Below are 24,138 nucleotides of genomic sequence, written 5' to 3'. Positions count from 1 at the left end.
TGGCTTTACTGATGCCACTGTAAGACTTCAGTTTATTTTGTAAGTTGGCACCCTATCTTCAGTTTAATATCTTTATTATTTAAGTTTGCAAACCAGGTTAAAGCATAATACAATTGCTGTTAAAATGCACAGTCATTTTAAATTTGAGCTTTAAAGTTCAGAAGTCTTTTGGGTAGTCTGATAGGTGGTAAAAATAGCTTGTACATCAATCATGATAATTGAGAGGTTTTAAGGTATCACTAGAATCTTTGGCTAAATAGTGGCTACAGAAGGGACATAAGAATATGCTGATTTCTAATATAACAAAGTAATGAATACATCATTTGCAAATATTTGATCCATGTTAACGCAAAGATAAACGTATAATCCATTACATAATTTACAGCCTGCAGACTGAGCCTCAGCTCTGCATCGTGGCTCCTTCTCTGCTCACAACTGGGTAGAATTAACTGACTGCAGCTGTGAAAAGGGGGAAGGTTTCTGTTGTGTTTTGTGCTCTCGTGGCTGTGCCGGCTATAGCACAGGGCTGTCTGCAGCCTGCACCAATCCTGCCTCCATCTACTTCACTGCCAAGGAAGGAGAAAAAAACTATTATCATGCATCCACCTCTTCTTGCCATGTTGTTACATTTCTAATGCATTGACCTTTAAAGGCAGATCCCTAGCTTTATGAGATTCACAATATACAGTTTATAAAAACTGTGCAATGTGGAGTAACAGATACTAAGGAGCTGCTTTGCATGACCATGTCAGAGACGACCTGAACCAAGCCAAAAATATTTACAGTAAGTCCTAATAACATGACTGAATACACAATTTAGTCTTAATGTCTTTACTTGCTCTTTTATTTCCACATAAATACTATCTATGATAATTAATGAATTTGTACTTCTATCAAAATAAGGATTAGTTAAATTGTAGAAACCTATATGTTGTAAACAAAAAGTGGTGTAAAAAGAGGGTGTATAGAAATACAATTTTCTTTCATTTCAGTTGTATTAGGACTATAGGAAAACAAACAGTAGTAAAGTGAACTTTTTGTTGCCGATTGATTATAATCTTAATGGCCCTAATCAATAAGCTAATCAGACTGTGTCAAAAGTCAGCTATAGACACTGGACAATTTAATTCCTATGTTCTGTTAGAAAAGAGAGAAACGTGCTTGAACTCTTGAAAAATCTGAACAAGTTACTCACAGTTAACTATTCTGGACTCAGCAGAGGGTTATTTGTGAGTAGAAGAACATGTTAAGAGCTGTCTCTGTACTGGTGGACATAAGTAGCTTGCTTTTGTCTTTTTCCAGTTATCCATTTAATTTAGATATTGCTCTGTAAGTGCCAATCAACCAAATAGAACATTTAATGAATTGTATACATTTATATTTTGAAATTGATAGGGAAGATAGCATCTCATTGTAATGATGAGTTATCATAACTGCAATAAAACAATTTTCAGTCTTTATTCCAAGCAGAATATTGTGCAGATTTTGTTCAGAGCAGTGTGCTAAGAGACACTGACTTAACTGATGTCCCCATCATGCAAGTTCTACCTCTAAGCATCACGAAAAAGTAGGTGGCTAAATTTTTTGGAGTGGTACAAAACCCAACGACTGTGAAGAGAAATTAAATGCAAACTAAGTATACTGGGAAAAATTTGTACAGTTTTGAGCAGCAAGGCCAGCTTAGTTCAAAACTCAGTCGGATACAGATTATATAGAAGAAATAAGCTAAATGAATATTTCTTTCCACTGTTGATCTTCATTTCACATGTGGGTGGACAGAACAAGTCCAGATACAGTCTTCATATTAGCAGCATATTAAAACATCGTGATGACTGTTACTGCAGTGAGGACCACATGAATCAATATTGATTTGCCACTTACTTTAAGGCTACTAGATTAAGAACAATAGGATTGCACAGCTTCAGTGCAAATCCATAGTGCCATGATTTTGAGCAGGTTTTGGGGGGGAGGAAGGATGAGGTGTAACAGGTATCTTTGTTTTACAATTGAGATTTTTCTCACATAAGGTTAATTTAAGAGTTTATACAGAAGAACTGAATGAGTGCAATAAACAAACTAAAAGGCGCATTTTGTCAGTATCTAGGCCATTTGAGAGGAATTTTGGCATCTTACCAAAGTACCTAACTATGTCTTTGCGTATCAGTGTCATCCCTGAGAATACAGGATGAAGTTGTCTGATGTCTCAAGATAGAAAAAAATGACTTCCCTGTAACTGAGGCTGGAGAGAGCATATATCGCATCACTGCTTTGTCATATTGGTCTTTTGTTTTGTGTTTCTGCTAAATGTAATCAGTTCCACAAACATATTGAAATGTAACTATTTATTTGCAGTATTTCTATTTAAGGAAATCTCTTTGGGGAACCGTATCACTGACTTTAAGTTTCAGGAAAGACCATGGTATAGTTGAGTTTATGAGAAAATTGTTTGGGCCTTGATGTCATGTTGCATCAAGCTGCTTCTAGAAAGGTGTCAGTGTTCATTTCTCAAGAATTTCAGTTTTCTTTCTCAAAATCAATTAATTTACTAGAGAATTCTTGGGTCGTGCATGTGCATGCTCTCAGTCACAGCTTTGTTTACTGCACTCTGTTTCTGGTTCTTGGTTACATCTAGTTTATTGGTCCACTCAACTGCAAAACAAATACAAATAATAATTTATATAGAATTCAGATGAAAACACAAGTTGGCATAGCTTTCAAAGGAACAACTTTTTCATTGCTTTGGTGACTATTACAATACAAATGTGAAATATATTCATATATAGAAGGAAGAGCAAATGCGACACAGACATTTCAAAGATAGTTGTTTGTTACTTTCTGCAGCTCTGTATCTAGTACTGCACGTAGATTTAACTGGACAGAAGCCCCCAGACTTTTGTGTAGAAAAAACTGCTATCTTGTGATCAAGAGTTAACGCAGAAAACAGTAATAAGCCGCATTATTTATTGACATGTTTCTCTGTCCTATTAAAAAGGAAAATTGTATAAAGTAGTATCTCTCTCCACTGCCACCTAGTGAGGTTATTGCACTGCGTAAATGCTTTGATACTTTCAGTTGAGCATTATAACAGCTAGCTGTATCTTAGTAGCATACAGGAATTTGTGCAGAAGATATAGTTTGAATGCAAAATAGCTAATATTAGTGCTTAGGATAATAGCAAAGAGTATAAAATAAACTAGGTATAATAAATCTGATTGATAAAAGAATTCTACCAATGATTAACATGAAAGAGAGACTTAAAAGGGTTTATGCATATTAGAATAGAATTGATTGACAGCAGCTAGATCCATTGTGATTTGAAACATGACTTTTTGATTAAAGCAAGGACCAAATCTCTGCAATCTGGTGGAAGGCTTTAAGTTAAGACTTTTTTGCAGAGTAAACGGGTTTTTTAGGGATGAAACCAATATATATTAGAAAAAAACCCCAAAACATAATTCTAGTGACAAATTTATGCTTTCTGTTCTGTGATCCATCCTAAAAAACTTTTAAGCTTAAGACATAGTTCCTGTATGCTGTTATAGAAGACTTCCAAAATCTTACAGAAAGTTTCTCCTTTCACAGAATATCCTTTCTGCTCAGGTGTGAAAGGGGCCCCCAAAGCTCATCTGGGCACTGCCCCCCCTCCCCGAATCCGGCCCTGGCGCACGCAGCCCATCCCAGGCAGGTGGCTGCATACCCAGGTGCTCAGGGGCTTCCAATGGAGAGACTCTTCACCAAGCAATATATCTCAGTGCTTCCCTATCCTTAACATGCTTTTTCCCAGTAACTAAACTAAAGCTTCTGTACTGCAATTTAAGCTCCTTATTTCTCATTTTGTCCACTGTAATCAAGAAAATGTAACTCCCTTCGTCATTTTCATGTATTTTAAGACTGTTATCATGTAGCCCCTCTGTTTTGTCTAGTTTTAACAGTTCCAGCTCATTCCATCTTTTTCAATAAGTGATTTTTCCTGCCTGTGAGCATTCTTGATCCTCCTCTTTTTGTCTGTCATTTATCAGTCCAATTCCTCTACTCAAGTCCACCAAGTGATGCTCACCAGAATCCTCATGGAAGTTCTTTGGCCTAGAATTTCAACCATATTTTGCAAAAACAAGCTTTTGAGATTTTCAATAATCCCCAGTTTCTGCTGAGCAAAACCTACCATGAGTACATTCTGGCTGCTTTATTACTCCTACTGCCAGGTTGTAACCTGCACGTAACCACGTTATGCTATGAGCAGTGCCTAATTTGGAAAAAAGAAAAAAAAGGAGAAAAGAAACAATTTCACTTCTCCATTTCTGTTCAGCTCAATGAGACTGATTTTGTTTTAAAGATCCATGGCTATTTTTGTTATATACAAGTAGGTCGACCTATCTTTTCATGATAGTGAAAGTAGCTAAAATAGGACATGCAGTTTTGAAATTGTTGCTCTCCTCATGTATCATTTAACAAGCAAAATCTCTATCTTAATACTCTTGTGAATGTCTTCTTAAAATCAGCAGTCAGTCCCTGTCTATTTAGCAGAGGCTGTCCCCAACACAAGAGACTAAAATTAACTAAAGTTGAAAGGACACATAATTTTAACATGATTTAGAAGAAAGAAAAATCAAAACAAATGAAAAATAAATCCCTTTGGTGGCTGAAATCTGTACTTTCATTACCATAGCTGAGCAGTATCTCTGTACTCTGATTTGTTTACGGTATCTCCATTTCTATTTCACAGACATGATGAAAAAGCACCAATTCATATGAGGCTAATCTATACACTTTTGTATTCAGCTTTAATAGCAGAGTGGTGGTTGATTTATTTTAGTCTTGAATTATCAAACTTGTTATTTTCTGCAAAATCTCCTAGACTCATCAGCCCTAACTGATTAAATATTAACTTAAAATAGAAATGAAAGATGAGTTAATTTGTATTTTAACTTGGGGTTAAGTGCTCAAGTCTGTGCTTCCAAAGAGGGCCTGCCATCACTGATGGAAATGTAGATCTATGGACTTGCTGTATTTTCTGAAGCTATGAAAAGAAAGTGAAGCAAACAGATCATCTAGCAAATAAAAGACAAGTGCAGGGAATAGTACATTTCCAGCTATTACTTATTTTAGAGGAAACTCTTTGTTAAAGTATTTCATTGGCTCGTGTCATAAAGTGTAAGTTATAGAACAAAATTTCTCAATATTGCTTGCTAAAAAGTTTGGGAAATTCAGGAGACTTAGAAAAACCTGATCTTTGTATTTCTGAATGAACTTGCTGTATTTGGTAATTAGAGCCATGTTTAAAGGAAAGAAAAACCCTTTGTTTAGTCTACTGAAAAAGGGCTAAATAAGAAGAAGTTGTAGCCACTGCCCACCTGAGCCAGAGCTGATTAAGTGACCAAGAGATGAATTGTTTTACCTGTCTCTTGATACAATGAATAACTGTCTTCTAAATAATCTTAAATTACACAGTCCGTACAGGCATATTTTACAGTATGCCAGTGGAGCTAGACCATGTTGCTAATTATAAGTAAGCAGAGTTTGCTTCTTTGACAATTTCAGTACTGATCATTTGCTGAATAATGTTTACTTTCCAGCCAAATAGCATTTTAGCTGCTTTGTTCAAGGAATACCCTTTCTAAGTTAGAGGCAATGACATTTGAACATTTAATTGCCTGTTGCCATAATACTTGTGCTAAATTTTTATTGGAAAATTACAGTTTCGAGTAGAAAACTTCATCCATTGCATTATCTTTATTTACAGCTTTATCTAAAGTGTTACAAGGGAATGGCATACAAAGAACCCATAACTCAGTTCCTAAGCAGTCCTATTAATAATAAACAGCTGAGAAAGTACTTTAGGTACTTAGGAATATCAAGCACACCAGGAGCAAGAAGGAAGTTGGGTTATTATGGCATTGCATGATTCATGTTATATTTTCAGCCAGAATTCTTATTCCTTATTTTAAAGATGCCAAATAAGATTTTAATATTAAAAAGTTCTGTTTTGTTCTTTCCATGATTATGTTGGACCTCATGTATCCCAACTTCTTTACTAATTCCCTAAAAAGCACCAGAGTGTGAACATCAGAACAGCTGATAAAGCAATGTAAATTGCCTTTATATCTCAAGCTAAAACTTAATGTAGAAGATTAAATGGCATGCCCCACTTTGAAAGCATAACAAGAAAAAATAGCTCCACAAGGGTAATGCCACTCGTTCTTCACTTTTAGAGTAAGCTGCTTGATGGATAGGTAGCTATAGAAGAGGGGCAAATACAGTTCTTTTTCACTGAGAAACATAGAAAAGTTCAAGATTGATTACATACCGTAGTTTTGCATAGTTCACTTTCTGTATATAATATTAAATTTAGAATACAGAACAGAGGTAAATTATTTTAGGATGTTCTGAATATGGCTTTCCATTGACTCTATTCTTATGTTTTACTCTCTTCTTTGTATTATTGTTTTAAATTCCTGCTATAAGAATGTTCTGTTGAAAAGATGGATTAAGCTGATCATGTATATGAATGTTAGCTACACAGAATTACTGCAGTTAGATTTTTTTAAAGCAATACTGCAGTTTCTTATTCTACCAGTAAATTGAATACTGTTCTATTTCCACAAGAAAAAAAAGTAACAAAAAAATGAGACATTAAAAAAGCTCTATGAGTAATTTCCCAGTGAAAAATATATAGATTTTACTTCTTTGAATTTTCAGTAATGTGGAATATCTGCAGAAATGACTTGTTTTCAAGTCAAACTTTTCTAATAATGTATCAAAACAAGTCTTTTCCTTCTTTTTCTTTTATCGTCTAAATCCTATCTGAACTTTCTGTGTTTATTCATCCTGGCCATTTTAGCCTTCCCTCTTCCCGCATTCTAGCAGAGTGATAATTGTATTCCACCTTGCATATATGGTTTGCATTACCTATATAAAAATGGATGTAGATTAAAAACAGGGAGAAGGGAGAAAGATTTAATTTACAAATGCTGAAGGAGATTCTGTTGCATAAGAATGGTGTCAGAGCTGTGATCCCTGTGCCCAGATCCCTGCACCCCCCAGCAGCCCAGAGCGAGTGCTCTGGAAGGGTGTAAATGCAAGCAGGCAAACAGTGGTGCTTCCCTGGGATTCTTCCGTGGCCTCTGTTGCTACGTGGCTTAGGCTCTTCCTGAGCCGGAGGTGGTTTGGCCTTGATCCAACTCCTGATGAATTTTTCTTCCATGTAATTTCCCGGTCCCTTTTTGACTCCGAGAAAACTTTCAGCGTTCTGGTCCTACTTCTGCAATCAGATCTGTACAGCCGATGGGGGTACTTCTTGTGACCCAGGGGCAGGAATATGGTCTTGGGGTCCTGCCTTTATTGCAGTTGATTGACTTCCTCTGACTGTGATTCCACACTTGTTTCCATATTGATATGTATAGATTGTATGTGGCGTAGAGCCTGTCAAGGAAGCCAGTTCTTCTGAAGGAATGACATAAATTAAAGACATTTCTAAGGAAAACTTACTTGTAGTCTACCTGTCTTAAACTCTCATGGTTGACTTATAAGTAATGTCATAATATCCATTTAATATTTGTAGAGAAAAGAACTCAACAGCAGTATACTATTGTATAAACTTATGTATAGTTTGCATTTTTTCCCTTTACTTAAAGAGTAAAATGATTAAATAAAAATTTTTTAAAAAACAATTGAGTATTTTTTCAGGCAGAAGGCATAAAGATTTTGCTAATAAGGGCAGACTCCTTTGATGTTAGTCCTCACGCTGCATAAACTTCACAGATCCATCATTAGTTCTTGTCATCTCTTAGGGTCTTTTGGCTTGGGGCCAAACAATTGATATAGTAGAGAGCTTCCAGCTAAAATAACAGCCTCTGCATCTTTATCTTCCCATCCATCAGATTGTTGGTGGAAGATAGGACTAATTTGTCACTCTACCCACTTGGAAAAGTTTGATAAATGGCTTAATTAGATTTTTTTTTTTTTTTTTAAGAAATCATATTTCTTGAGAACTTGAGGTTGGGAAAACAGTGGCTAAGGACTGAATTAGAAAAGGAAAATATTTTTTCTTCAGCAAAGATCAGAGTAAACACAACCATTATGCAAGGGTGAGGAGAAATGGAAGGAGAACAGTGGGCAGGAAGGAGTTTCAAGAAAAATTAACCCTAATAAAAAAAAGTGTTCTGTAAGCAGTGCAGTTACTCAAAGACTTTGGGCAGACTGGATATCCACCGAAACATCAACCTGCAGAATGCCATTTTAAATATGTTCCCCCCCAGATTTGCGTGCACTTCAGACTTTGTTTTTAGACATCTAAAATCAACAGCAAGGCACCATTTTACCTAGAATAACATCTAAATATACATCTAAGTACATGGTTTTAATTCTTTTTTAATCTTCCAGCATGTCATCTATATGAAGGGAACCATGGGAAAGGAAGAGATCTTTACCAGGATGTTCCTTGCATTCCCCAGTGCTGGTGTCTACACCAGTCATAGCAAAGACTTTACTTCAGGCCTTGTTCTTTAGTTTTGGGAAAAGGGGGCAGGGCCAAAGCCACCTCCTTCTTTGAATTCTTCTCTTGATGGACCAAAGCTGGATCACAGTTTTCAAATGTTCCTGTACAGAACATACTAGAGGTCAAAGGATATTTGTATACTCTTCTTTTTGTGAGGCCATTTCATGGCTTATGAATCAAAAAAACTATGAATTAAAATCAGTGGTTTTGGTGCTCTTGGAAATTTCAGCCAGAAAAAAAAGGAGTGGGAAGCTATGTAAAGTTCTTTTTTCGACTGTTGTTTCAGCCACCAAGTTTGGATGATTTTTTCCCTCCACTTTGCATGCATGATTATGACATATATGCACATGTATTGACACATGTGGATGTGTACATAACAGCTGGCAAATTTGGACAAATTAGATATGTCTGGACTCTGTATTTCTCATTGTCTCTTTATGTAGTGATTCTGTTGGGGTCACTGAGGAAATCTATTTTTCCTTTCTCTGGTCTGATAAAAATTAACAAGACAAACTTCATCCTCTTTTTTCTGATAAACTGTCCAGAAATTGGCTATAATTCAGAAATAATTTTAAAACTCTTTAATCTCCAGGCAAAAAACTTATTTTAGTAAGCAAAAGACAAATATTTTTCAATTAAAAGGATTTAAAATCCCTGTCTGTGTAGTACACTAATATGAAATGATATTAAGGAGGAATAGGCCTAGTATTAGTACTTCCCCAAGAAAATGTCTTATCTTTTGCACTAAATTAGCTGTGTCTTTCTCACACATCCTAAAGCTGTCAGTTGGGACTTTCTGTTTAAGGAAATTTTTTCTGATTTAAAGTTTCTGAGAAGAAAGGCAAAACAAATGTGTTTAAATAATAATGACCTCTTACGCCCCAGTCTCCACAACACTTTCTGAAGTGGATAGTCATTAACGTTAACATTAAATCATTAACACTCCGGAAAAGGTCACTGGGACAAACTGTGGGAGTAGCCTTTATGTGGGTCAAATCCTGGAGCAGTACATGTGTAAAGGCACAATGGAATATATCAGGACAAAGTGACAATGACTCAGGATAATGTAGAGAACTGCATAAGGCGACTTTTTAAGAGTTTTGCTGGTTGGAATCCAGGCCATCAGTATGATTACGATCAGTACTGACTGTGGGTTACTGATATCTGCTGACTCTCTGGTGGCCTGAGAACTTAAAATCACAATATAAATACTACATTGCAAGTATTCTCCATCTCTGCAAGCACCTATGGCAAAATAAGGTCACCAAACTCTTTCTGCCTATCACCAGATCACATCATTTGGCAGAGCACGCAGGAAAAACAAGGAAAAATGTGATGCTGCTGGCCGCAGTACACCTGGTTTTATGGCAGAACAAAGTCTTGTCTTTAGCTTTGCATTATTGTGCTTGTGCTTGGGCACCATCCATGAGCATTAAGGCTAGGTCCACAATGCTCTTAAGAAGAAGTTTATGAGACTGTCTTTCAGATTCACCACTCTCCTGTCCACATGGGAACACAGAGTCAGGCTTTCCACATGTGACTGCCAGTGTACTCATCTTTTCAATGACTTGACAAAAACGGTGCTAATTATGTTCAGGCACGCTAGCACAGAAAGTACTGTCAGTGCTTAAGAATGGCATTAATAGTGAATCTGGTCAGAAGGGGAATCTGGGCAGCTCCAGAGCACCCTTCCTCACCCACTGAGGTTTTGTGAACTTAGCAAATGGATGAAATTCTCTTGACAGTGAAAAGACCGAGTAATCTGTCCCAGGCCAGATTAAATCTCATCCTGCTGCATAGCTGGGAGCCAGTCTACATAGTTTCAGCACAACCTTTGTTTTACCTGCTATTGCTGCTCCTGGCGTTCTGCTGTGAGTGCCCTAAAGGGACACCTGCGCGTGCCACCGCAGGGAGGCAGCAGCGGGGCTGCCCAAACTATGAGATGGCCCAGTGCAAACTAGCTTGGTCAGGCTCCCAGCAAGGCCTGCAAGGTGGGACTTAGCAGCTCCATGGCTTAGTGCTATTTCAGAGCATGAGCTCTTGAAATGTAGCTGTTGACACCTAGGAACCACTTTGCATGGAGCTCAGCACTTTCTCCACACCAGTTTGTAGCCTAGGAGATTCATAACTGTAATGATCAGAAGTCTTGCCTGGGTTACTCTTTGCTTGCTCTTCGTTGCTGCTCTCAGCAGGGACTGTGGCAGGAGGGCCATGTTGACCTCCGTCTGAGGAGGTGTTATTTGTGGAGCCAATCTTGCAAAAACGCTTCATCTGTGCTATCCAGCCAGCTCCACTGTTGGCCTGAGTTGCCAGTCCTGTATTACTGTTCATAGATAGCAGCTAATAAGAGCTCTGAGATGGAACTTTTAACTATGCGAGACCTTTAATGTAATAGAAGAAAAATGATGTAAAAAAAACATCTTGTGACCATTTGATATTCCTGGCTAGAGTTTATTTCTTTGTGTAATCTAATTTATGTGAAGATTTTCTTTTATTATCTCCTGTTAGAAAATCAAAGCTACTACCCTTGTAATTGGTTTCCATACCAGGGAGTGATTTAACACACCCTAACTCACATGAACAGTAAAATGGTGGTCATTGGAACAGCTGTTATGGGTAAAGCTATTCATGTGCATGTTTACAGGATCTGGTCCGAAGATAATAACTGCTCATACCATTAGTGAAATGGTCTGAGAAATGATCTAAAGATAAATTGTACTTGCAGCTTTAGATCTTCACTAGGAAATCTGATTTATCCAATTACAGAATCTAAAAGTTTAACAAAGTGGCTAGACATTGGGACATGAAAAGTGCATTTACAAGATTATTTTTTCCATTGAAAGGAAAAGAAATCAAGAATTTTCTTCCATATAAATAAATGCCTTAGACATGAGGAAAAAAGGAATACATTGATCCCTGTGTTGTTGATTTGCTATTTTAAACTAAGTGAATATATGCAGTGTGTTTAACTGTATTTTAAAAATAAGAACTGTCAGAAAGAAAGCTCGCTAGTCTAGAGTAATTCTTTTTGGTTTAGTGCCAGTTGTGGATATTAATATTTTAAATCAATTCAATATGTTTTGAATTGCTCTGCCATTTGTAAACTAAAAACATTTGTAACAAAACAGCTAGACTGGTTTTAAGTCAAACTATAGTGTACAAGGACATGTAAAAGTAATGGTATACTTCAGTCTGTTTTTTAAAAAAAAAAAAGACTTCTGGACTGTATAACTGACAGTGATTTCAATTTAAGTATGTTAGAAACCAAAATTAAAATGCAATCAGTACTTTGAAAAGTCATTCTCCATACTTTTACTTTGTGATTTGAAAAAATTATTTTCATTTGGTCTAAAGAGAATTCAAAGGTCAGAGGATAAATTTTCTACGGGTAGTGAGCATCCAGGAGAATTAGCAAGAATGAATTAACTAATTGAAAGTTTTGCAGCTAGGTCTCTTGTAAATCCTGTGAATGACGTATCTGTGCTTTTAACTGCCTAACTTTGTTATGCCAGGGCCCAGAAGCAATCTTCCATATTAGTCAATATCAGTGGTAAAGGCTGGAGCGTAGAGCTCGGGGAAGTCTTGATCATGCTGTTGACTCACAGAACAGAAGAAAGCTGGCTTTAGGCATTTCCAGTATCACAGCTTTGTTGTGTTGCAGGACTAGAAATGATGATAAGCTGGAAATAGTCTTTGATGTCTCATATGGCCATCAGTATGAATACACAGTAGTGAGTCTAATGTGACTGAGACATCTAAGTTTCACACGGCCAGTGATCTTCCAGGGTATTATTCTGTTTGATGATTAGAACGGTCCTTAAGCATCTAGGAAGATAAACTTGGTTTCTTACAACTGTTCTTTTTTGGTAGTTTACTACATGTGGAATAGGTTCAGATATTTTTTAAAGGTATATTTAATACTATTTGCAAAATGATTGTAAATCTGCCATCAATATGCTTGTTTATACTTACAGTCACCTATATATAAAAAAAACCCTGTTATGTAGGAATAAAAGAGAGATGAATAGCTCATAATCTTTTAAAATGACTGTACAGAACTCATATCTAGAGTCTGTCCTAAGAAGTTAAATGATATATAATTTTATTACTTCACCTTACAATAAAGATATAGTGAGCATTATTCAAATTACATTCTTAATCGTTTTATTTAGAGCCTGAGCTGAAATCCTTACTCTTAAGTTCTTCATAAAATGCTTGGAAATTAGACTTTGCAGTAAGGATTTTCAAAACTGTGCCCTTATTTTTACCTAGTTCAAGAGTTTAGACTGAACAGAGCAGAACAGAAGCAAAGGGCCAGACTCACTCAAGCATAAAACTACACCAGTGGATCCCAAGCGGAATTCAGCCATGAGTTTAGGACTTCAGGATTTGGCCATAGTGATGTCCTGTAGATTGTGTAGCTATAGACCAAGGTCACTTCTGGAAGGAGTAGGTGCAAGCTATAATATTAATAGCCCTTTATCTGAAATGAAGAAAACCCCCAACCTTCTTCCACCCTCTCATGGCATAATAATCTTCAAACAGCAATTTCAGTTATGATGAACTCTATCCTTAGACAGATCTTAGTTAGTCAGATCACATGGAATTTTGTCTGAATAAAATGTATTAATGTTTTGATCCTTTGAGTGATAGTTATTTTCAGAGGGGGAAAAATAACACAATTAGGAAAGTGGTTCATTGTCTGTCTAATGACGTTTGATAATAACAGATATTTCAGTCCTCTAATACACTGATTAATATTGAGATAATCTCTGCCTGAATCTTTTTGGTCCATTAAATATTATCTATCAATTAAATGAATTTCATTTTCTTTTCCAGACAGATTCCAGTTGCTCCTGGACTTATTAAGAAGGTAAGAGGGACACACAGTGACAGCTGAATGTAAAATCAAGAGAGAGGGCATAAAGCAGAGGAGATGAATATACTTAAAATTATTTATATATGCTTGCTTTGATCTTAAAATGTAAAACTACTGCTTATCACAAGTTAATAATTATTTACCAATACCAGATTTCCCCTTCATTTTAGCATCAAAGTTGATGTAAAGATAGCAGCATGAAAAATAGTTTCTAAGTTGTTAATACATGGTGCTTTGGACTCCTTTGCTTCTCTTCGTCTGTAGAACCAGAAAGGAATGTATTATCTTTTCACGTTATTTTGATAAATCTTATTCCCTTGAGGATTAAACACTCCTCAACATTTTTATGCCTCACTGATCTCTTTCAAGCAAATATAGCATTATTCTGTCATGTTCATTTGTGCAAAGTGACCATAATGTTAATATTCTGATTTCATTCATACCTGCTTTGTGCACTTCTTACAGGGGTAGAGAGCTTAAGCATGGCATTGAGCAGTGGAGGACAAGACCCAGAGTTTGATACTACAGTGTCCTACAGAGGCAAGTTAGATGGTTAAATATCAAACATCAATTTTACATGCAAATCCAGACATTTGTGCATGGTGCAGGAACAACCACTAGGTACCAGTTGCTCTGTGATTTAGAGTATGCTGACTGAATTTAGGCTAAGCTGATTTATGCTTTTGGAATATGCATACAGACATGAGAGTTCACTCTGTGTAAATACTTGTACACAAATATTTGCAAAATCATTACTGGCATAATGTGGTTCAGCTCTCTTGAAATAATTAAGCCACCTGATTTATACTACTAATTTTAGACCATCATGCTGTAAACTCTGTGGTAGCTGACCCTTTTCACATAGAATGTGATATAGAAAACAGAAATTCTGTTTTTCTGCAGGAAAGATACCACACTGAAAATAATATCATACTTAAATCATCACAGATCTCTACCAGAGTTCTTCAGTTCCATACAGCCACATTTTCATTTATTTTTACGGAATCACTAGATACTGCTCGACTTTGCTTGTATGTGTTTGTTCATTTATATTCACGTGGACAGTGCTCATCTGGTTAGAAATGATATAGTTGGCTGGGCCAGAGGGAGAGCAAGCAACCACTGGCCGTGGCTGTGTGTGAGGCAGCTGCTAAGAGATGAAATGGCATCTAGCATGTGCTGCTGCTCATTGGGGCATGCTGCGAGTGGCTGCTACCATCCCAGGTTGTGGTGGGAGTAGTTTGGTGGCAGCCTTTGCCCAAATGCTCACTCAGCAACACCAGGGCCGGGGCTTCAGCAGGAGGAGAAACGTGTGTGGAGGAGCTGAGGGGGGTCACGTGTGCTGGCTTCCAGCTGGCCCATGCTGGCGTGTCCTTACAAGGCAGCTTTTGGCAAAGGTGCTTGTGGGGAGCTAGGTAGCAGACTGCCTTAGGAGGGGACCCTGAAAAAGCTGAGCTCTCCCCAGATTTCTTCATTACGCACTAACTAGGCCTCCCTTGAGCTGATGCAAGCAGACAACGGGCAGTCAGTGAATTTGGCAAGGAAGAAGGTGGACAGAGCTGATCAAGTGTTGAATGGCTCCCCATTGGTGACCTCCACTTCTAGCTCCTTGGAAAGACAGCTTAATCAGCCATGATCCTTTTGGTTGTCTGGCCCTCAGTCTTGCCAAAACAATTTTGCAAGTTGGCTGAGGTCAAGAAATAAGAATTTTATTAGCAGCTCAGGCTTTATATTATGAGAGTTTGATGTGGAATGGCTTATCAGAGGCTGTTCTCTATTTTTCCTGTTTGCTTTTCTAACAGTCTATTTTATCAAACCTGTATATTTATACAATGAACATCTCAATAAACAATTCATGTACAATATTTGTACTGTAGCTTAGAGGAGGTATGCACATTCATGTAGCTGATAAAGTGCATTCACCTGATAGAAGGTGAATTCTGGTCCCAAGAAAGCCTTGTAAAGAAATCAGTGTTCAGGAAGAAGGAAGGAATTTCCCACCCCAGCTCAGACAGAGTCTGCAGCACCTACATATCAGTTTAATAATTTTTTTTTTTAATGTTTCCTCTTAAGTTATATGTCTTAATTATGTAGTTATACTTAAATGAATGAGATGGCCCATGAACACAAGATATTTTGAAAAAGTCTAACTGAACAGGAAGAAAAACACAATTTGTGCCTCAGATTATGACTATTTTAGAATTAATGGGACTTGAAAAAAAAGGCTGTATACATTTTTCTTCGTGAGTCTGGTATGCCATAAGTGGACTACAAGTTCTCTGGTTCAGAAGCAAGGCTTTATAAATGATATGGTACAATTTTTGAGTACTTTGATGTAATAGACAATAGCAATTTACATTGAGATTCATCTAATTTGTCTTTTACTTTCCATTTAACTTGATATTTGGCTGCTCAGCAGTAACCATGTAATTGGACTTACAAAATTGCATCCTCATTTCCTTTAGTGACAGGGAAACTGCTAAAGGAAGTCTCTGCCATACTCAGTTTAATTTAGATGAGCATCCAAATGCACAGATGTTTATCCAAATTTCATCAGGAAATGGAAGTGAGAATCTTCCAATCAAACTGTTCTGAAATGTCCAGTACTCTGGACAGGGCAGAAACAGTGCAAAAATGATCTCCCTTGTAATAAAGTATTGCTACAGTTTTGGGATTTACCCAGCTCCAGTAAGGTGTGGAAAAATGGAAAAAAATTTAAATAAAATATGATCAAAAAATGGCTTACAAAATATATTTGTTTGAAGTTGCTTGGTTGTTTGAGTCTATTTTTAAAGTTTACATTGTCTGTTATTCTGTTCAAATTGATGTATCCATTTCTAACTTGCATAATGTATTTTCTGCATATTGTGAATCTAGTTAAATCCAGAAGCAGATTGATGTCATTTCAGATGGAATCAGACAGAGGTGACCCATAATATTAAATTTGAGTGTCTTTACATACTGGCTTCCTATTAGATTTCACGTATTAAGATTAGGACTTGCAAATGCCAGTGATATTTATTTATATTTATAGAGTTATCCCCTGCCATTGGTGCATTTTTACTAGTTATAAATTCAATCATATACTTCCTATTACATCTATTATCAACCGAATGCATTATATATTAAAAATTGTGCTCCTAAACCTTTCCAAGCCCAAAACAAACAAAAGAAACTAGTAGCAAGTAACAGTGATTTTAATATCAGTGGTTTTAACATGATTTGTTTATGTTGATTTCAGAATTATGCCTTTGGTATTATTGTCCTTTAAAAAAAAAAAAGTGAGAGAGAGAAAAAGAAAGGGGCAATAATTAATTGTTTTCATTGCTATAGAGAAATGTTCCTCTGCCAGAAAATCTGTATTTTTCCCTAACCAATCTAGGCATCTCTAAATCTCTGAGAACTGAACAAGATGCTATTTTTAGGAACAGAAGAGTATTCCAGAACTTTGAAAAAGGCTGAACCATTGTTAATGCTTTGGGAGTTTCTATAAATACACAAAGGATTTTTTGCCATTCTTCTCAAATATTTAAAATTATTATTAGTGTGTGTCATATCCATCATTTTTCTAAAATATTTGCATAAACCTCTTGAATCTTTTCAAGATTATAAAATAGTTAACATTCAAAATTCACCTTTGCATTGTGCATACAAACTGATTCCATTGAAGACACTATGGTTGCAAATGAAAGAAGAGGCTTTTAATCTAACATTTAATCTTGAAGGAGAGCTTAATTTAAAAAAAATACTAATTAAGTTTAAAAAGTTCAGCAAAAGTAAAACTTACAGTTAAGAACAAACAAGTTGTGAAAGCTTCATATCTAAAAGGGTTTAGGTGTCCTTTAAGAAAGTTTGGCCCAAAGCCAGCATTCATCCATTCCATAATATAACTGTATTTCGGAAAAATCACCATTTGGGAGCTATATTTCCTCAGGTAATATTGGTTAAAGCACATAAAATTCCTTCTGTTTAAGCCAATATAAGCCTGTGAAATCTGTAAGCTTCTATGAAGCATTTATAAAAATGTTATGGTTTTGGAATCTGTCTGTAAAGACCTTTCTATGGTAAATGCCAGAAGAAGTACCATATACAGGACATATTTTTAATATTGATGAAAATGGAAAAAAAACAAGCTCAGCCAAATTTACCCTCCAAACTTGGACTGGGAACACTGACAAACACTCTTAGCTATGTCCAGCTGCAAAGGTTCACTTCTTGAACAGTCTGTCAATGGTTCTTATATACCTCCTGCTAGCCTAATATTTGAATGTCCCACGGTCATCTTCATAACTCTTCTCTGTGGTAAGGGAGTGACAAAAATCTCAGTTTAACAGAAAAGAACTGAGTTTCCAATATGCTAGCACTTTCTTCGCAGGTAGTGGAGGAGGCACCACCAAAGAGCAATTGATTCCACCCAAGGCCCAAATTTCTCTCTCTCTTCCTCTCTCTCCCCATTGACAGCAGAGGGAGACTGGAGGATAGCTTAAGCTGGATGCCTCTCTTTTATATGGCTAAATTAGGAAAGATTAATTCTACCTTATCTGACTTTCTCAAAGGCACGCGAAATGCTTAGCTGTGGCAGTGACTAATCCAAGTTGGGCTCATAATTGCAGATGTTATAATAGAGGTTTTTGTCTTGGTGTATGACTATGAAAGAAATAGCAAAAGAAAATTAAGTTCAGTTGACCCAAACCAGAAGTTTTTGTGTTCTTATTTTTTCTTACTTGTGAAAATCTGACATGTTCTGATTGTCCTGGAGCATAATTCTCAACAAAACTAACTTTTAAAAACTATGGGTTCTTCAGCTCATTCTATCTTTTAATTGTTTAATTTAGTTCAGTTCCGGCTTGCAAATAATTTCCTCTCTCGAGCTGTTCTCTTTATGAACTATGTATGAAAAAGGAATCCTTCAGCCCTAGATTTAGCCACCGCTCCCTCAGTATTGCTTCTCTTGTGGGCAGTAGCACCATTCAGTCAAGAAAATATGTAGATGATCTTGACTTAGAATCAGCAATATCTTGCACTGATAAAATGCCTCAAGAAAACAATAGGGTAGGCTGGCACATGTACCATAACATATTAAATTAATATAACCAGGATAAATGCCTAAAAATGCCACTATGTATTAAATCAATGTATCCACGATGAAGGGCTATAATTCCCACCTCCTTGAATTTCAGGAAAAAATTTCCATTTTGCTGAAGGGCCTCCCTTTTAACATTGGGGCAACTGAGATTGATAAGTAAGCACGCAAAACCACAAGTCAAATGATGTCAGGCTGCAGGCTAAATCTACAGTCTGTGATCCCAACAGCCTCAGTCTGCCAGCATGCAATTACTGTTCAGATCAGCAGGGCATCTCCAGAGTGCTAGGTCTGATGTGAACATTTATCAGCTCTATGTTGAAAAATTCATCACTTCAACTGAAATTCATATTTCGTTCTGCTACCCTGAAATGCAAGGACAGATCTTACCTTGGGGATAGTGGCACCCCTCCCCACCAAAACTTTACAAATCTCACTAAAATCTTTCTTTATCATTTTGTCTTAATAATAACATTCAGTGTACACATAATACAAGGGAGATTACTTCCATCACACAACAAAGGTAATTACTAACCTCATACAAAATTCTTGTAACGTAGCAAGTTTCCACTGATATGTATTTGTATGTGTGTACATATATATATATAATATACACACACACACTTATTTTTACTAATGCTTCAACAATGTAACATAGTTCTTGTGCATTCATGTGCCTGAACAGGCAAGATGGAAAAATTTTTCCAAGATCATGGAAGATTTTCCAAGATCATGGAAATGGGCGTGTGGCAACTTAGGCTGAGCCTGAAAAGGGCTGTGTTGGAGAAAGTTACAACATCTATGACAATGTAATGGCCATTTTCTCCTAACATATCACAACTGAATACCTTGACCTTGTTAGTATTATCTTGATAATGAATACCGTGTACTGTTCCTCTTCTGTACAATATTGTTCTCTTAAGCTTTCATGGCTTGATATCTACATAAATACATATTCTCACTACAAAATTTTCTGTTGAGATCCCAACCAGCTAAAAAACATTTGAGCCACTATCAGTGAAATATTTTACAGCCAACAGTGCTGATCAAGTTTACAACAGATGCCACAGATTTCAGGAGGTAGGGGAAAAAAAAATCTGTACTCAAGTAGGGGAAACAGTTTGGCCACAGTATCATGGGACTCCATGTGCGCTATTTTGCACTACTGCAAAAATTCTTGACAGAATTAATAAGCCTGTGTTCAATTCAGTGTGTAGTGTTGGCATGTCTGAATGCAAAATATGGTAGGGATTTGAGTCTAAATCTAAAACTGATTTTTTCCGGGAACCACTTAGATAATTTAAAAAAAGATGTATTTAACATGGTGGTTCTGGTTGGTTTTGGTCCATCCACAATCTCTATTTGGGACTGATTCTGCTTACTGTAGCATTCTACTGATGCAAAATCAGACAGTATCTCCACAAAACAGTATCTTTTATAGGTCTGTTGCCCCTTGTTGGCTAAATACAGAATTGTCTTTACTGAAGTCAGCTGAAGCCCCATATGGTTGTACTGAGATGACACAACAGAATTTGGAAAAAACTAAAATAGTAGCATGCAGTACTGGCACTTCAGCTGCACTAAGGGAAAACATATGCTATATTTGCCAGTGCAATGCAGTAGGAGCACTGGGACTTGACCATTGGTCCCTATCAGATCAGTAGCCATTCTGTATCTCAGATATCTATTGTTATGTATGCCTGCTATAAGCAGTTTATAAGCAAGACAGGGAGTAAGGGAAAAGGAATAAAATTGTGAGCTTTTTGGATAGAATATTTTGTAGAGAAACGAAAAATGGATAGGTAATGAGATGCTCTTTGCTTTTATTTTCAGAAACTGCAAAATATCTAAATAATTTTCAGAACATAATATTCTGCAGATGGGGCAGAGACTAGCATAGTCTGCAGAAAGTCCTAAGAGAGAAATATAAATTTCCAGTGGCAGGCTCCAATTCTTTGGGAAAACACAGTGTTGGTTAGTATCCATGTGTCTTTGATATACTACAATGTCTTTTAAAGAAATACAGTCTAATAATAAAAAAGTAGTAGATTCGAGTAAGATGAAAATTTTCCAGCTGTAGCTCTGCACTATTATGAAAAATCAAGTTTTACATTCTAATGAGTTTTATTTACTATAGTACAGGAAACATTTTACCAAAAAAGCAGGTGCAATTTCTTCCTGTACATCAGGAATGGTTGCACTAGGGATTGTTTCCATTCATCTCTTGATATAGTTACTACTTTTCATGAACTTGACGACACTTCCAAGAGACAGGAGAATTAACAGGCATGCACAGTGGAGTATATAATATAAATGTGAATGATTTATGTCTGCTTTTATATCACATTACAGCAATCATTAAACTTTTATGTATGAGAGGAAAACAAGGAGTCCAACAGGTCGAGGTTCAGTAAACCCAGAACCACATGAGCTTCAAAAACAAGCAAATCAAAAGGTAATTCAGCATTTCACATCTTTCTTTCTAGGACCAGTGATCCTTCCTGGAAGTAATTTTCTTTACTTTTTCATTTTGTAAAGGTTTAAAAATATTACAGCTTTTTAGTTTATCGAATCATGACCATTTACCTTTCAGTGCTTGTCTTTCCTCCTCTCTGATGAGTATTACACCTGGCTTTTAATGCCAAGAAAAATATTACTAATGTTCAATGAAGAACATCTAATCAATGGTTCTTAAAATTTCTTAGCCTTTATTTTTACTTTCATTGGAAGAATTTTTTACCATTGAATGTCTGCAGAGCCCTCCACAGGGGATAATGTAGAAAATTCTGAGAACCAACCTTAAGTCCAACCTCTAAAACCTCCACTTTGTTTCTTATGGTTTCTGAGGTCAAATGTGCACTTTCATTTATCTTAATCTCCCACTGAACATTTCTCTTGGTGATTTTGTAGGAATTTGTCTATATTCAGTAGGTTTGTAATCTTACTTTTTTTTATATGCTAACACATTTGCAGTCAAAAAGTGTCAAAGGTCTATTTGAATCTCAGTTACAATGTCTTCAATTATTTGCATAAATAGTCCCCATTTTGCTTTAATAATTATATGTCTCTCTGTGCTTCTTGTATCATTATGTCCAAGCATGGAATACGTCAAGAAGCAGATGAGTTCTTTCACAACATAAAAATGACATTTTAAAAGTAAATTTGAAGAACTGTATGAAAATCACACTTTTTCACTGAAGTTTGGCAGTACTTTTAATTTGGTCAGTCTAATAGATTTTCCTAACAGCATGTGTCCATTCACAGTTAAGATAATTCACATTTGCCTATACAGTACTTTTCAAATATACATACAAGCTTCAAAAGAAATAGAAAAAGTGAAAACACTTTTGATGTCCTTATCATCGCTCATCAGAGGTCTTGTACCTGCATACCATGTCTCATGTATTCTGGAGTTAGTAATGCATACAAACCTGAAGACATAAATTCTACAGCCTGCCTTGAATTAGGCACATACATCTATATTTATGCTTCCAAAGTGTACCTCTTCCCCAATTTAGTAAGTTTAAATGATATACTTCGGTATTTTACTGAGTGTTCATGTGACTATCACTGGTCATGAAGTTAGGCAAGTATTTGTACTATTTTGCCAAATCAAAGTTAGTTTCAGAAATGGAGTATCTGCAGTTTCCACTGATGATCTAATAGGCTCAGATATCTAACTTTAAAAGGCAAATTTCAGAAGGGTGATCTTAACATGGATAGGCAGTAGCAAAGAACTGAAAAAAGAGAACACTTTCTTTGGAGGGAGGTCAAGCTTATACAAAACTAAAAATTTTTTCATTATTTCCTGCATCTCTACTGATGTAACATTAAGAGTAAAAAATCATTTCATTCCCCTTCCCCTTTTCCCCTTCTTTTTCAATACTGATTGCTAAAAGCAAAAATGGGAATTGCCCAAATTCTGAACATAGGTACAGATGTATTTGCTTTAAAAATATTGTGCCCATTTCCTTCAAACCTGAAAGAGAATCCTAAAAAAAAAAAAGACAAGTATGAAGCTGCTCTTATCTTACTGTGTTTGAGTTTTTCAAAGGAAAATGCTTTAAGTGGATCATATAGAAAAGGATGGATTAGAGTGGATTAGAGTGGATTGTATATGATTAACTCAAGAATGGTAAAACTAATGCTGACCAAGTTTTACAGATACACAGGGCAAAAGCCTAGTCTGCAAACTGCAGTCCAGGTGGAGTTTGAGGATGCTATGATCAATAGAAAATGAAGACATTTTGTATTATTTAAGACAAAATTAAATCTTAAGTATATTTTTCACAGAGTGAACTTTCCTCTTACTGCTGAAATTACTAGCTAGGCAGCCAGGCACACTGCCACAGAGGAATAGAAATTCCTTAGGTCTCTGCTGGTGCTTTGTTTATATCTGCTCTAACAGACAGGAATCTGGCCTGCAAAGTTATCATTATAATGTTAATATAAATATAATTATATTTGCTCCAGCAATGGAATTAGTGCCACTAGGAAACAAAATCATTTTAGATTTCTCCTGCTGTGTTTGTATGAGCTTGGGGTCTAACTGGCATCCAGGGAAATTTGGCCTTTGTGCTCAAATAATGTAATGCTATGCTTTCCATTTCGAGATGAAATTACTACTAGTGGGATTTATGCCATAGGAAAAGAATGTTGTTGCTAAATCTTCTGGTTGTTCAGTCTCTTTTGTCCTACCACATAAAGGTACTTATTTATGTGACTCCACATATAAAGATATACATCTAGATGTGCATGTGCGTGTTAGTTTTGGATGCGTTTTTAGGGAAATTAGTGTGAAAGATGTTATGGTGATATGATTCACCACATCCAGCCAGAACTCTTGCTTTCTTCCTCAGATAAAAAGACACATTATTTTCCCCTAGCCACCTTCCTACAAGCAAATCGGAAATGTAGCCTTCACTCGTTCTCTTTTTCTCTCTCCAAACCTTAGGAAAGGCTAAGAATGGCCAAAGATACTAAATAAGTCCCTGCTAATCATAGTTTTGAGTGCAATTTTTAAGAAAAAGAAGATGAGCTTCCTGATAATTATTGCCTTAGCTCTGAGCACAGTCATTTTTTAAGACTCTGAAGGTGAACGAGGCATCTCAGATGAACACAGGCAATTGAATCTAGCGTACCAATTTTCTTCCATTCTGACATAACTTTCTAGATCTCTGAATACAAGCTGCTCATTCTCTGCTGGGAGCACGGAGAAGCTGGACAGAATGGGCTAAGATTTCCTGGTAGTCTGTGTGTCCAGGTTTTTTCTTGTGAAAGCAAGGACTGGGGATGAATGAGTTAATTCCGGGGATAGGGAAGGGGATGGGCTAGGTTAAGCATGGACTTGAATTCTCAGTTTTAGTGTACAAGTCAGTTAAGAGGGAAATTAATCCCCGCAGATACCTGGAGCATTTATTGTGCATCAGTAGATTCACTCTTCATCTAATATCATAGAAGACATGGTATTAGCTTAGAATAATGCCAAGGAGCTTTTTATTCTTCTTTATTTAAAAATGTATTTCCCAAGCTAATATTGAAGTGAACGAAACTATTCTCAATAACGTTCTCAAATGAGATAAATTCAACAGATTGAAGCCAGTTTTCCTTACACATAGCCATTAGCCTCTTTCAAAATATTCTGAAATTATCCTACATTAAATTATTTTAAGTGCTGCTTTA

At 36.3% G+C, this 24,138-nt stretch overlaps 1 long non-coding RNA gene across 5 annotated transcripts in view; it reads right to left on the bottom strand.

Moving 5' to 3' along the window:
- The window catches only part of LOC106492145 (uncharacterized), a 168,019-nt gene that overhangs the window by 9,291 nt on the left and 134,590 nt on the right, over nt 1-24,138 (bottom strand). The window contains exon 7 of one of the 5 annotated variants that reach the window (XR_010884362.1): nt 6,925-7,440. The exons of the other annotated variants lie outside the window; for them this stretch is intronic. This is a non-coding gene — a long non-coding RNA (uncharacterized lncRNA). Of the gene's footprint in view, nt 1-6,924; nt 7,441-24,138 lie in introns of those variants that run through there. 5 annotated transcript variants of the gene reach the window in all.

Source organism: Apteryx mantelli, chromosome 5 (assembly GCF_036417845.1).
Source record: "Apteryx mantelli isolate bAptMan1 chromosome 5, bAptMan1.hap1, whole genome shotgun sequence".
NCBI lineage: Eukaryota > Metazoa > Chordata > Aves > Apterygiformes > Apterygidae > Apteryx > Apteryx mantelli.
Note: the sequence above shows the minus strand (reverse complement) of the source record. Positions and strands in the feature narration are given on the sequence as shown.